Source organism: Oxyura jamaicensis, chromosome 1 (genome assembly GCF_011077185.1).
Source record: "Oxyura jamaicensis isolate SHBP4307 breed ruddy duck chromosome 1, BPBGC_Ojam_1.0, whole genome shotgun sequence".
Classification (NCBI taxonomy): domain Eukaryota; kingdom Metazoa; phylum Chordata; class Aves; order Anseriformes; family Anatidae; genus Oxyura; species Oxyura jamaicensis.
In genome coordinates this window covers 23,556,847-23,569,956 of record NC_048893.1, presented here as the reverse complement: position 1 = coordinate 23,569,956, position 13,110 = coordinate 23,556,847, and the positions used below count along the sequence as shown (strand labels likewise).

Here is a 13,110-nt window from a genome sequence, read left to right as displayed (position 1 = left end):
GCTATAACAGAATTGACACAAACCGACCGAAAACTCCAAATAAAAGAAAACAAGGACAAATGCAAAAGTTACAAATGACATGAGGATCATTCGTTATAAAGAGCAGATTTCAAAAAGAAAGCAAACAAAAAGGTAAAACAGATGTAACTAGAAGTCTTTCAGAGCAATTAAAACCAGTTTAGTTTTAAACTAAAAAAAAAAAAAAGTCATACGACTACAGGAATATAACAGGAATAGTCATGAGAGACAAGGGAAGAAAATAACGGAGATTTCTACAAGCACAGATTAATTACTGAAAGTAATTTTTCCAGCTACATACTTTTATAGCTTGGAAGAACTTCGGTATTAGGTATCTGAGGCTGCTTATTCAACAAAGCTCTTCTCCCAGATGACAAACCATGGGATGGAATTATGCCATACTATATAGTCTTATATATAGAGTATTTTTAATTAGCAGGTGAGTCACATTGAATAGGTTTGCAGTTGACTTATTAAACTGATAACACAAGGTGAGGGAAAGTCTCAGGAATCCTATTTCCTTGTTGTCTGTGCATATTCACAGATCACATGAATACATGCCATTATATGCAGAAATTTCAGCTGATATTTTTTTTTTCCAAATTCATGCATTAATCATGACATAGAACATTATCAGATTAATTAAAAAACTTACACAATCTCCTAGCTGTCAGTAAGAATATCAAACTGCATGCACTAAATATGTTTAAACACTTAACATTTCTGGCAAGTCAAAACAACTTTTCAGACATCTTAAAGGCAGGTGACCTTGTTCAATTCTTCAAGGCTAACACTCTGATGCACAGCACCTTTATGAAACAGAGCTTTAATACAATTTTTGAAGAAACAGTGCATTCAAACCTTTAGCAAACACATACTTAAAGGTGACTATAAAAACACATTATCCTAATGCCAATAACAAAGCAAGCAAATTAGCTACTGAAGCAACTACAAACAAACCTCAAAGCTCATTAAAATACACCACATAAGACTCATTCATATAATACGATTTCCAAAACCACAATCTAACTGAAGAAAGGGTTTTTGTATGAACATTGACTAAGCACAAAACACACACATGGACACAAAACTATTTCCACCGTGTCAAGATCATGGTTTTTAATATTTTACTGAATTTTCAAATTTGATACTCTGGAACTCTTTACGTGAATATAACCACAACTATATTAATATATGAACTAAGTGAGTTTAGAAAGGACTGGTCCATCCCCTGTCAGATTATAGCACAAAGGCTACTGTTTAGATTCAGTCTTAAACTGGTTTCTGTGTTTATCCTGGACAGAAACTGCTGTTTCTTTTAGTGGTAAGCATCTTCCTCACCATGTATACACAACAAATACCATTCATACAACTAATACATTGATATCAGTATCACTGATGCTAATAATTGTTAGGAAGAAACCAGTGATAGTAATACAGAGCAAGACTAGCACATCTGATTTCAGCATAAACAACTCACTTTATTACAAATTCATCCTGTTCTTCATAGATTTTAGCATTAACTAAGCAAACACACTGCATTCACAATTGTATTAATTTCTAATGACATTAAACAAGCTCTAAACTATTAAAAAGATGTATCTATATATAGATTATTTTATTTTATTTTACTTTTTTTTTTTTTTTGCATTGGAATAAGTTTGCTTATTCCATACCTGGAATAAGTTTAAGACAGCCTAAAAAGGTCATTAAACATCCATCATCAGGGAGGGCTGGAGAAAGACCAAAGATTTACTAGCTAATGTAAGATTATCCTGAACCACACCTATGATGATATCATGAGGAAGAGAAATACGGGCTCTATGAAATACTAATTCAATTGAGCTAGCACTTGGAAAATACAGAGATCATCTGTGTTGAAATGATGAATTTCAATCAGAAATGGCATTGAAAGGATAAGCAGAGGAGTTTTGTTTGTTTCTTGGTTGGCTGGTATGTTTGTTTTAAAGGCATAAGAAGTCTAATAAAATTAAAGATGAGAGAGTGGATCAAAGGTGCTCCTACATATCCATCAGATCAATAAACACTATAGAAAGAGAATACCTATTTATTATCAGGGATGATGCTGACATCCAAACAAATCAAAGAAATTGCAAGGATTCCAGTCATTATAGGACTAATGTTCAGTAGTTTTTCAACAGGATCAGCATGCTAAGGAGAAAGAAGAGGTTAAGAAACCTGAATTTCCTTTTGAGGTGCATATGGCAAATTTTGAAATGATGATTCATAGTAGGAATGCCTAAAATTGTGGGAGAAATTAGTCTCCATGAATACTAGTCTCACATTTGCCTGAAATTCTCCATGTACTTAGAAACTACTTAGAAACTACTGAAAACATGCAAATTACTCTTGATGCTTCATAAAGCTTTAAATGATATTTTAAAAATCATTATTTTTCTAACATCAGATTTGCTGTTAAGAAAATGAAGCAACTAACTGCACTCATTCGGCGTCCTTGGACAAATCTCTCTAATCTTGTTGTTGTTTACTTTGTCAAAGAACTAACCTATAAGGCAATTTTGTTTGGATGGTATGTGCTTCTCCACATTTCACTTAGTCTTCATATAAAGCCACTTTTTCTGTATGTAAATTACTACATCAGTTAGTCTTTTTCACTATCTAATGACATTTATCTTTCCAAAATATTGTAAGCATGGGTTTACAGACAGAATTACCATAATTTATATGAGCGTATAAACAAGTGGCTGTGAAGTGATTTGAGAAAAAAGAACTAAATAGTAACTTTATTTATTTATTTAACCAAATAGGTAGTATATTTGAAATAGGAGTACCAATAAATTATTATCTGGAAGTTTTAGAACATCCAAACATCACAATACTGTGTTTGTCTTTATAAGTGTAAAAATAAAAAATAAAAAAAAGAGAGAGAGAGAGAGAAATTAGTGTTGTCAGTTTTCATTATATTTATCATGTCCTTCTCCCCACACAATTACTAAGGGTTGTTAAGATGTGTTTTCACTGCTCAAACTAACAAGTTGCTGCAGGAGTCGAGTCAGTAAATATGCTGCTTGACATCTTTTAGAAAATAAACAGAAAAAGCCATCAATCATCTGTTTTCTGCTTCACATTCTGCCAAAATGAAAAAGCAAAACAGGTTTTGTGAATAATGGATGTTTTCTCAAGTAGACATTATCAGTGAGTCACATAGGTACCAAGGAAAAAATTGTTAAATGGGATAAGTTAACTGAGTAAAAAGCTATTGAAATGAAAAGGTGACTGCTTCATGGGCAGATGGAGTTTAAGGCCAGAAGGGACTGTCAGATCATCCAGTCTGACCTCCCGTGTTACACAGGTCAAAGAACTTCTCCCAGTACCACCTTTACTGAGCCCAGTTTGTCTGAAGCCTAACTTATACTTGCTTTCCAGAAAAGATTTTATCTCTGAAGACAGCTATTAAACTCACTTTGCTTGTTCACTCCCTCACCCCTCAGCATGTAAGCGCCATCACTGTTAAATGTGTGTGTTAAATTTCTCATTGGCATTTGCTTGGCTTCAGCTCTTTGGTCTTACTATGCCTTTCTCTGCCAAGTGAAGAGACATTTTCCTTCCTGTTTGTTTTTCCTCTGTGAAGGTATTATGCACTCTAAAATATAAGGTACTTTATGGATCTGAACCATCAGAATCCTTCAACTGTATGCTTTTTGCATTAAAAATATTTTTAGCTCTTTTCTATACTCTATCAATTTTTTATTAGATCTTAAAAATATTGACTACAGGATGACTCAAGTACTAAGCTATGCCAGATGCCCTCACAACTTTACTCATGCTGCCTCGTTCTGCCACATCTGGATACCAGGAGCTTGACGAGCTGCTTGTCTGCTTTTACCAAATGCGCTTCAGAATGAATGTCTACCAGGTACAATCCCATATTCTGTGTCCTCCATTCCTTTTTATGCTAGGGTTATTATTTTACAGTGTGTATGTTTGCATTACTTATATTAGAACATATTTGGCTTGAAAGAATTAAGGTTTCCAAGCACTCCTGACCACACCAATGTTTTGCTATCATTACTTTCCACAGGGCTTTGCATTATCTATACAACTTTAAGCAAAGATTTTACATCTATGCCCACTGAATATGAAAATGTGAAATAGCATTGGGTCTAGCACACACACAAAAAATCCCTTCTAGAACTCTGCTGATATAGTGGCAATTACCGATTGATGTCTAATTTCTTATGTCTCTCAATTAACCTCTTCTTAATTATTTTAATGCTTACTTTAGCAATGTTGTATTGTGCTATTGCTTTTGTAAATGACTGTTACACAGTAGTAAATTCTATGCTTTACAAAATTCCATCACAACCTTGTTTTGTATTTCCAAGTGTTCTTGCTTAGCCTTTGAGCCAAGAACCATGACAATTAACCAGGCTGAACAGCAAAGCTCTGTATTTCTTGGTGGGGAATGGAGTGAGGAAATCTGTCCTCCCAGCAGAACCACTGTGATACTGATCAGCAGGATGGGATCTGCTACAAGCAGAAATAGGGACAAGGAGAAGGTGCTCCAGTAGTACTATTCTTCAGATGATGACTGAGCAGAGGAATTAAAGAGGATTATTCTCCTCACTTATGAATACAATGCAACAAGCAGGTTCACATTTCTGATCTGGTGGTCTAACCGCTGTGGAACAGCATATATACCTTACTCATTTTCCCAGTCCAATATTTCATCCTTCCCCCTTTTCTTCCAACAGGCCTATTCAAACCAACACACTCATGACAGCCAGGTTGTCCCCACACCAGAGGATCTTCTATTGACTAATGGTAGGGATGCTAGAAAAAAGACAAGTAGTCATGTGATGCTTAAGAACAGCTCCTCCTTTGGATCATCACTTCCTGCCATGGCCAAGGAAGCTGAGAGAGAGCCTGAGAGCCTCAATGTGCCTATTGGTATCACCACAGCCAGACAGCTAGATTGGTCTGGAGACTTCTGTGCTGAAGTTTAGGATTTCATTCATCTCATTTTATGCCAAACTGCAACAGACCATCAATTTGCATTTTGATCTTTTATGTATGATAATTGACATTTGTTTTGATTTTCAGCAGCACTGTTGCACTGGTCACTGGCAGAACTCAGCTCTTTTGCTACTTAACATTAATGCTACCAGCAATCAAACCCAGAGAAAGCGTAAGTTGTCCACTGACATAGAGGTTTAACCATCAACTAATGCATTTGTATGCATGCACCAGAATTAGACCCACAAAAGGGCAAATAATGCAATGACTGTGGACAACTATAATCATAGAATCATAATCATGGAATCACTAAGGTTGGAAAAGACCTTCAAGATCATCTGGTCCAACCATCACTCTACCACCAATGTCACGCACTAAACCATGTCCCTTAGCCCAACCTTTCCTTGAACACCCCCAGGGATGGTGACTCCACCACCTCCCTGGGCAACCCATTACAATGCCAGACTACTCTTTCTGAGTAGAAATGTCTCCTAATTTCCAAACCGAACCTCCCCTGGTGCAACTTGAGGCCATTCCCTCTAGTCCTATCACCTGTGAGAAGAGGGCGACCCCCAGGTCCCCACACCTTCCTTTCAGGTAGTTGTAGAGAGCAAGAAGGTCTCCCCTGAGCCTCCTCTTCTCCAGACTAAACAACCCCAATCAAACTCCTTCAAGGATGTGCTGTGCACACAGCAGTGTATGGCCTGAGGAAATCTTAGAGTTTCTGAAGAAACACTGCCTGTCCAGATATTGTGCAAAGGGACCTAAACTATGTGTTCTTTCCAGATCCAATTGTAGTGCATGGAGTCTGAACTGTCCTCTGTTTTATACCAGCTCTCTTGCTATAGTGTCTCACTGATTCACTCCAAATCAGAACCTGAAAGTGAATTCATACCAATGCAGAGTAGATGACAGGGAAACCCTGAAGTAAAAGGCCATAATATAATTTGATAATAAAATTCATCATAATTTGAGCTGTATGAAGCCAATTCTGCTCCAGTAGGGCCAGCTAATTCAGACTTTTTGACATGAAAAACCAGCAGTACTGCTTCTAGTCTTGTAAAAAAGGGAGTACAAATGAAAATAAACTAGAGCTAATATATGCTACTAGACCTGAACTGACTCTCCAGAGTTAATCTGCAACTAGGATAATCCATTGGCAGATAATTTAGATTTGACCTTGGTGGATTGTCTTGCAAATTCTCACAGAATTAATTCTGCAATGAAAAAGTAAGGAATGGACATCTGGGGGGACATGCTATATTTTTCTGATTAAAAAAGAATTCTAGCCTTATATAAATAATGGAATTTAGCTTTAATTGTGAAGTCAAAATCAGTCTTTCATACTTGCTTTCTAAGAATTAAATAGGATTTTAAATTCTGGAGACAAAATAGTTTTAAAATGAATTAGCATTATCCTCTTTGTACACAGAGATTATGAGATTTGTAGGAAGTTAGATTTTACATCTCCGAGTTTATAACCTATTGTTTTATAAAGTGGGTGACACTACAATGTTTTCAGCTTTTTCAAATTTATTATCATATTCAATGGAATTACCTTCATGGAACAATCACATTTCATTACAAAAATGAGAAACTATTGGTTCATTTGAAGCTGGGAGAAAAAAAAAAAAAAAAAGAAACATGAAATCTGAAATCTGAAGAGGTAAAAGCAGTAGCAAAAATTCAGAGATAACAAGAAATCTAATTTTTTAATTACTGATCTAAGTCACCTAATTTATGATGTTTTGTATTCTGGTTTTGGAAACACAGATCAGATACTAGTAGTTGGTATTTTCTTCCTTTCCTTGCTTATAATTTCTCTTCAAAGGGGGCAAGAGCTAATGTTCTTAGCACTTTCTGTTCCCATGGAAGAAAACTCAGAGGTAACAAACATGGCACACTGAAGAGCTCCATGAATTAAGGGAGCTGAATAATTGACATCCTAGTGCCAGACAAATGGCACTTGAAAGTGCAGACTTAGTTTTTCGTCAATCTAATAATTTTAAGAGTCTAAATTTTTGGAAGTTACTGAAAGACAACATGAGCAAACCTAATGCTTGCACGTAGAGTGAGGAAAAGTGATGCTGACGATTAACTTTAAAAGGAAATTTGAAGAAATGACTAATTGAGGACATACAATGAAAACAATAAAATGTAACATATTTGCAAATGTAGTTTGCACTAGAATTGTGCAGTGGCTATTCTTGATAGGATATTTTCCTAGGAAAGGAATTCAGTAGATCTCATCTATTCTGACTTGACTAAAGCATTTGATACAGTGCCTCATGGGAAGACTACCAGTTAAGCCAACAAAAATGAGGATTAAAAAAGAAACTGTGTGTCGGATAAAGAAGCTCCCTCAAGAGAAAGGCTATGGATAGTGTTAAGAAAGAGCAAAGAAAGGTTTCTTGAGGAGTTCCTTGAGGATCCATTGTAGGAGTCAGCTTCTTTAATATTTCCACCAATGACTTCAGAATAAATTTTAAGAGTGTGCTGATAACAATGTTGTAAAACACTGGCAATAGAGAGCAAGGTCAAAATGCAATAACAGAAGAATTGGAGAACACTGAAGAATGTGAAAGAAAAACAAAATATAATACTTTAAAAGGAAGGGCAATGCACTTGACAAATGAACAGCAGTAAACATTTGCTATAACTCAGCAGTTGGAAATGATCACCCTGTGAAGACTGGATTGTATTAACTTTTCACAGAAGAGTTGTGTGCCACAAGCCTGATATGGACAGGAAAACACCAGCAATTCTCAAATATATTACATTAAGCATTTATGGCTGTATTGGGCTTATGTGCCAAGGTAGTGAGGGGGCTGCAGGAGTGGCCTCTGTGAGCAGAACCCAGCAGTTGCCCCATGTTAGATCAAAGCTAGCTCCAGTTGGCTCCAAAAGGGACCTGCTGCTGGCCAGAGCCAAGCCATGAGTGATGTTGGTTGGGCCTCAGGGAGGGCAGATTTAAGGAAGGGAAAGAACTGCTGCACAACAGCAGATGGGAGAAAACATGAGAGAACCAGCCCTGCAGACACCAAGGTCAGTGAAAAAGGAGGGGGGAAAAGGTGCTCCAGGAGCCCTGCGGCCCGTGGAGAGGCCCCTGGTGGAGCAGGCTGTCCCCCTGCAGCCCATGGGTCCCACATGGAGCAGATCTCCATGCTGCAGCCCGTGGAGGCGCCCCTGGAGGAGCAGGTGGATGTGGCTTGGAGGAGGCTGTGGCCTGTGGAGAGGCCCTGAGGAAGCAGACTATGGGCCAAAGCTGCACCTGTGGAGAGGAGCTGTACTGGGTCTGACTGGGATGTTAACTTTCCCTGCAGCAGCCCACACAGTGCTGCGCTCTGCACTTGTAGCTAGAACAGTAGTGGTATCACACCGGTGTTGTGTCTGCTGCTGAGAAGTGCTGGCACAGCATCAGGACTCTCTCTGACCCTCCTAGGGGGTGGGCAAAAAGTGAGAAAGAAACATCAGCAGGGCAGCTGACCTAAACCAACCAAAGGGATATTCCTTACCATATGATGTCACACTCAGCAATAAAAGGTGGAAAAAGGAAGAAGAGGGGAGGGGTGGGCTCTCGTTGTGAGAACATCTGTCCTCCTCCCGAACACCGGCTACGTGCGTTGAGGCCCTGCTTCAAGGACGTGGTCAAGCATCGCTCATTTGTGGGAAGTAGAGAGTAATTTCTTTCCTCTGCACTTCCACATAGCCTTTACTTGTTTTGTTTAGTTATTCCCTTTCCCCGTTCCTCTTCCCCTTTCCCTTTTTTTCCCTTTAGTTGAATTGTTTAATTAATAATAATATTTCCTTAATTATATATATATATATATATATATATATATATATTTCCCTCTTTAATTAAATCATCCTTATCTCAACCCGTGAGTTGTTCTTTCCTTTACTTCTTCCCCTCCTCTTCTGAGGAGGGGGAGTGAGAGAGCGGTTGTGGTGTTCAACTGCCTAGCACCGTAAAACCACCACAGGAGCCCACACAGAAGCAGGGGTCTAGGGGAAACTGCCATTCGTCCAGGACACGTACTGGAGCAGTTTGCTCCTGATGGACAGACTGCATGGTACTGACCTATATTGGAGCAGTTCTTGAAGAGCTGCTGCCTGTGGGAAGTCCCTGCAGGATCAGTTTGGGAAAGACGGCATCCCGTGGGAGGGACCCCACGTGGAGCAGGGGAAGAGAATGAGGATGAAGGAGTGGCAAGGTGGAGCTTAGGTAGCCATTAGTATGCAACTACCATACTGGTGTAGATCGAGAACTGTGCAAGGCATTTCATGGACATGACTTGCACAGTCACCAATGTGCTAGAAGGCTCAATTCAAACTTTAATAAAGAAAGGCTTATAAGATGATAAAACTGAAGAACAAAAGACTAAAAGATAATGAAAGACTTTTTAAAAGTTGTTTGTGTAAGTATAAGACAATTGTCTAAAATGCATCATAGAGTAAGGAGGGACTGGAGATGAAGCTAATGAAGGAAGGAGCAATCTGAGATAAAGAAGAATGGTAATGTGTTAAAAAAAATAAAAATAAATAAATAAATAAATAAATAAAGTAGTAATTTGACTGTAGGGTGATTCCTAACTTACAGAGTAAGAAGGACTTGAAATGGCCTTCACATGGCTGAAGCAGGAGGCAGAAAAGGGGAAGAAATATAGAACAAAGAACAGCTCAGCCCACCTGTTAAGGCAGGATTTAGGTACATTTATGAAGGAGGTATCAGGATGAGGACCTAACGGTCCACAGGTTCCTTTCCAGACCTCTGTTCCAAAACTGAAATCAGTTGATTGTATTCTCATATTTCTCATATTCTCATATTGATTGTATTCTCATATTTCTGTTTTAGCTGCACAACAGAGACCAAGAAGGTGCTATGCAGCTGTGCAACTCAGTCATTTTTGTTTGTTCAGTGAAATGAACATGCATGGAGAGCTTTAATCAAGTCCTCTCCAGGTACAATGACTCTATCCACTTGTCTTCTCAATTTCAATAATGTTTGTAGTGTTCTTCTTTTTAAGTCAGATAGATCCTTCTGAGCTTTGAGGGCATTTACATACTACCCTTTCCTTTAGAAACTTGTATGTAATGAGTATGTTAACGATCAGTGTCCTTTAAAAAAAGCAACTGTTGAGTTGCTCCTGACCCTCTATTGTATGGAGTTAACAGTTATTCAGCCTTTGGCAGTCTGTCTGAGAAAAAGAAATATTGGGATGACAACTGTGATTTGTCTTTGAGCAATTGCACACTACACAGTAACTATTTGCCCTGATATTAATTGAATTTATTCTCATTCCTTTTATTAAAACTGATTGGCAGAAGGAGCCCAGTATATATATTCAGTTACCACAGACTTTTAAAAATAATGAGTTCAAAGACAACTACCTAATAATTCACATGTTTACAATCTGTCTGTCACCTCAGAAGTGAATATCTACCAACAATGACAGATACTGACTTATTCGCTTCACAGCCATTTACCACTTTAATCCCTAACACAGGCCCTTTTTTACTCCACAGAAAAGTAATGCCCTTGTGCTGAAAAATGTGTTTACATGTGAGGTTCTACCACTTCTCTTAGGCAATGACAGCAGCACTTGCAGAGTCCATTTCTCCTCATCCATTCAGATTTCAAATTAATGTAAATGAGGGAAAAATTGTCTCTGAGAAGAAATAAAGTATTTTATTAATGTGTGTTTGTTAATGGGTGTGTATAAAATGCAAATAAATATATGATTTCTGTATAAGTAAGGTGATGTTTTATGAAGAAGAGAAAACAGGTGAGGGAGGCATGCAAATTTCTCCAAGCTATTCATTGGAAGCTATACAACATTCATCTGAAGTATTTGGCTCTGGCCTCAGCATCTAGCAGGCCAAGTTACGTTCACCATAATCTACTGGAGAGATAACTCAAGTTAAATACTGAGTAAGACTAGAAAACATGTCATACACAAAATAATCTAAAAAGTACTTTCAGGTAGTGGTCTCAATGGCAGCATGTGCTGAAATGAAAACAGTTTATACTTAAAAAGAGATTTTCACATATTGATGCCATGATCATCTTCCTGACAAATTATAAACCCTTGCTGCAAACTACAAGGGCATTACATGAGAGTTCTTAGACATAGTTCAAAATTATAATAGTAGGTTTGCTGCTGTTCTCTCCATAATGGCAATTATACTCACTGAACAGATTAGAATGAGAATTTCAGCTGTACATGTCATAAGGAATGACATGCTGAACCTTGTATAATTGTCACTGCAAATGTAATTTTTATTGAAAAAAGCTGTTCTATATTCATAATAGTACGACGACATGGGAGTGCTAAATAAAATGTCATCCTGACTGCAAACAAATCCTGTTGATACAAGTGCTGCTTATACCACTGCGTCTGCCATTAAGAAAGTAACCACCGTCTTCTGGGAAAGCATTCAGAGTCTTGTTCAATTGAGACTGTGAAAATGAGAGCACTTGGGGAACAGACCTGGGAACCTGGCAACCACACTGCTGAGAAAGGATTCTCGCAACGAAAAGAATTTCTATGTTCACCTCTGTATTACCCAACAAGGACACTCTTGCAATTCAAGATTCTCTATATAGTATCCAGTTTACAAGTTAAAAGGTAAATAATAATTATCAAGAAATAGTTTTCCTTATTTTCCACAACAATACAATACATGATTCTAGGGCTAAGCATGCTGTACATCAAGCTCATGATGAAATCTGTAGTGCAGCTGGTGACACCAGTAGGAACAGGATTTGGCTCTGTTGGCCAGCCTAAAATATGAATGATGCCCAACATCAAATTTTATTTGGATTCCATCCAACTACTTTACCTTTTACAACAGATAAATTAGTTTAATGCAACATTAAATTCTCATTCAACACAGTCAGTTTACTTCTTTCAATAAAATTAATTTTTTGGAGTGGTCTCATTAATTTTCACCTATTTTAGTCAGAAACAGAATTTAACTAAGCAATTAAATTATAAATACAACCTCCAAACATCTAGCTTCACCTAACTCATGCAGTAAATTTCCATTTACTCACTGTATGCCATAGGCTTTCCTCTCATCCAGTCTGTAATACTGCCATTTGCCAGGTCACTTAGTGGACAGCTTTGCTATCCTAGAATCTTAAGAACACGGCAATAGTTCTTCTCAAAGCATGCTTAAACCTAACGTAAAATGACTGAAAATACGAAGTCTTTTTTTTTTTTTTTTTTTTTTTTCCCTGTGTATGTATGTCATCTGTGCTTAATGGTTTGTGATTCTGACGTAATCGGCCTGTGAAAAAATAAGAATAGCAAATGTGTGGGAAACAAAGATTTCTAGGTACCTCTAGGTGCCTCCAAGTGCCTCTGGATCACTTGCTTCAAGATCCTCTCCCTGTTGATCAGAGAACGTCAGGAGATCACCTGCTTGTCAGGCACCTAAAGCTGGTACTATCATGTGAGCTCATCTGAACTTATTCTAATCAGCTATGGCAGAAATGCCCATATCACGGCTTCTTTTTTCTTTTTTCTTTTTTTCCTTACAACTCTGAATACAGCACTTCTATTTCCAGGGCATTTAAAGCTTTCAAATGAATATCATGAAAATCAGTGGAAGTCTTGGGAATCACTGATTTTTTGGAAATCACTGATTTTTTGGAATCTTCAGTTATGAACATAACTTTTAAAAATATAGTCTTTATAATTTGCTAGCATTTTCTGTTTCCTTATTGGCTAAGTAAGCTGTTCGTCTTACAGAGATGGGGAAAGTGAAAAATGGACTTTCTTTCTCCCTTCAGGCCTCTCAATGTCAAGGAGCTCCATTCTGAACTACCTGGATGAAATCTTTAAAGTCATCACCCCAGTTGGTCTCTCTGGACAGAAAATGAATGTATTCTGAGAAAACTAACAACTCAAAACTTTGCCACAGCTGTGGCTGAAACCCCACAAAGTATTATCAGGCTACTGTTGCATTTGTGTGTACATCTTTAAAAAACGTAAGACAAAGTAGTGTGTGCATCTATTCCATTCTGCTCAATTCCGTCCCATTCCATTATGTTCCGTTCCATTCCATTCCATTCCGTTCCATTCCATT

At 37.7% G+C, this 13,110-nt stretch overlaps 1 protein-coding gene across 22 annotated transcripts in view; it reads right to left on the bottom strand.

Annotated features, from left to right (window-relative positions):
- The window catches only part of CADPS2 (calcium dependent secretion activator 2), a 315,235-nt gene that overhangs the window by 68,363 nt on the left and 233,762 nt on the right, over positions 1 to 13,110 (bottom strand). The gene's annotated exons all lie outside the window — the stretch shown is intronic.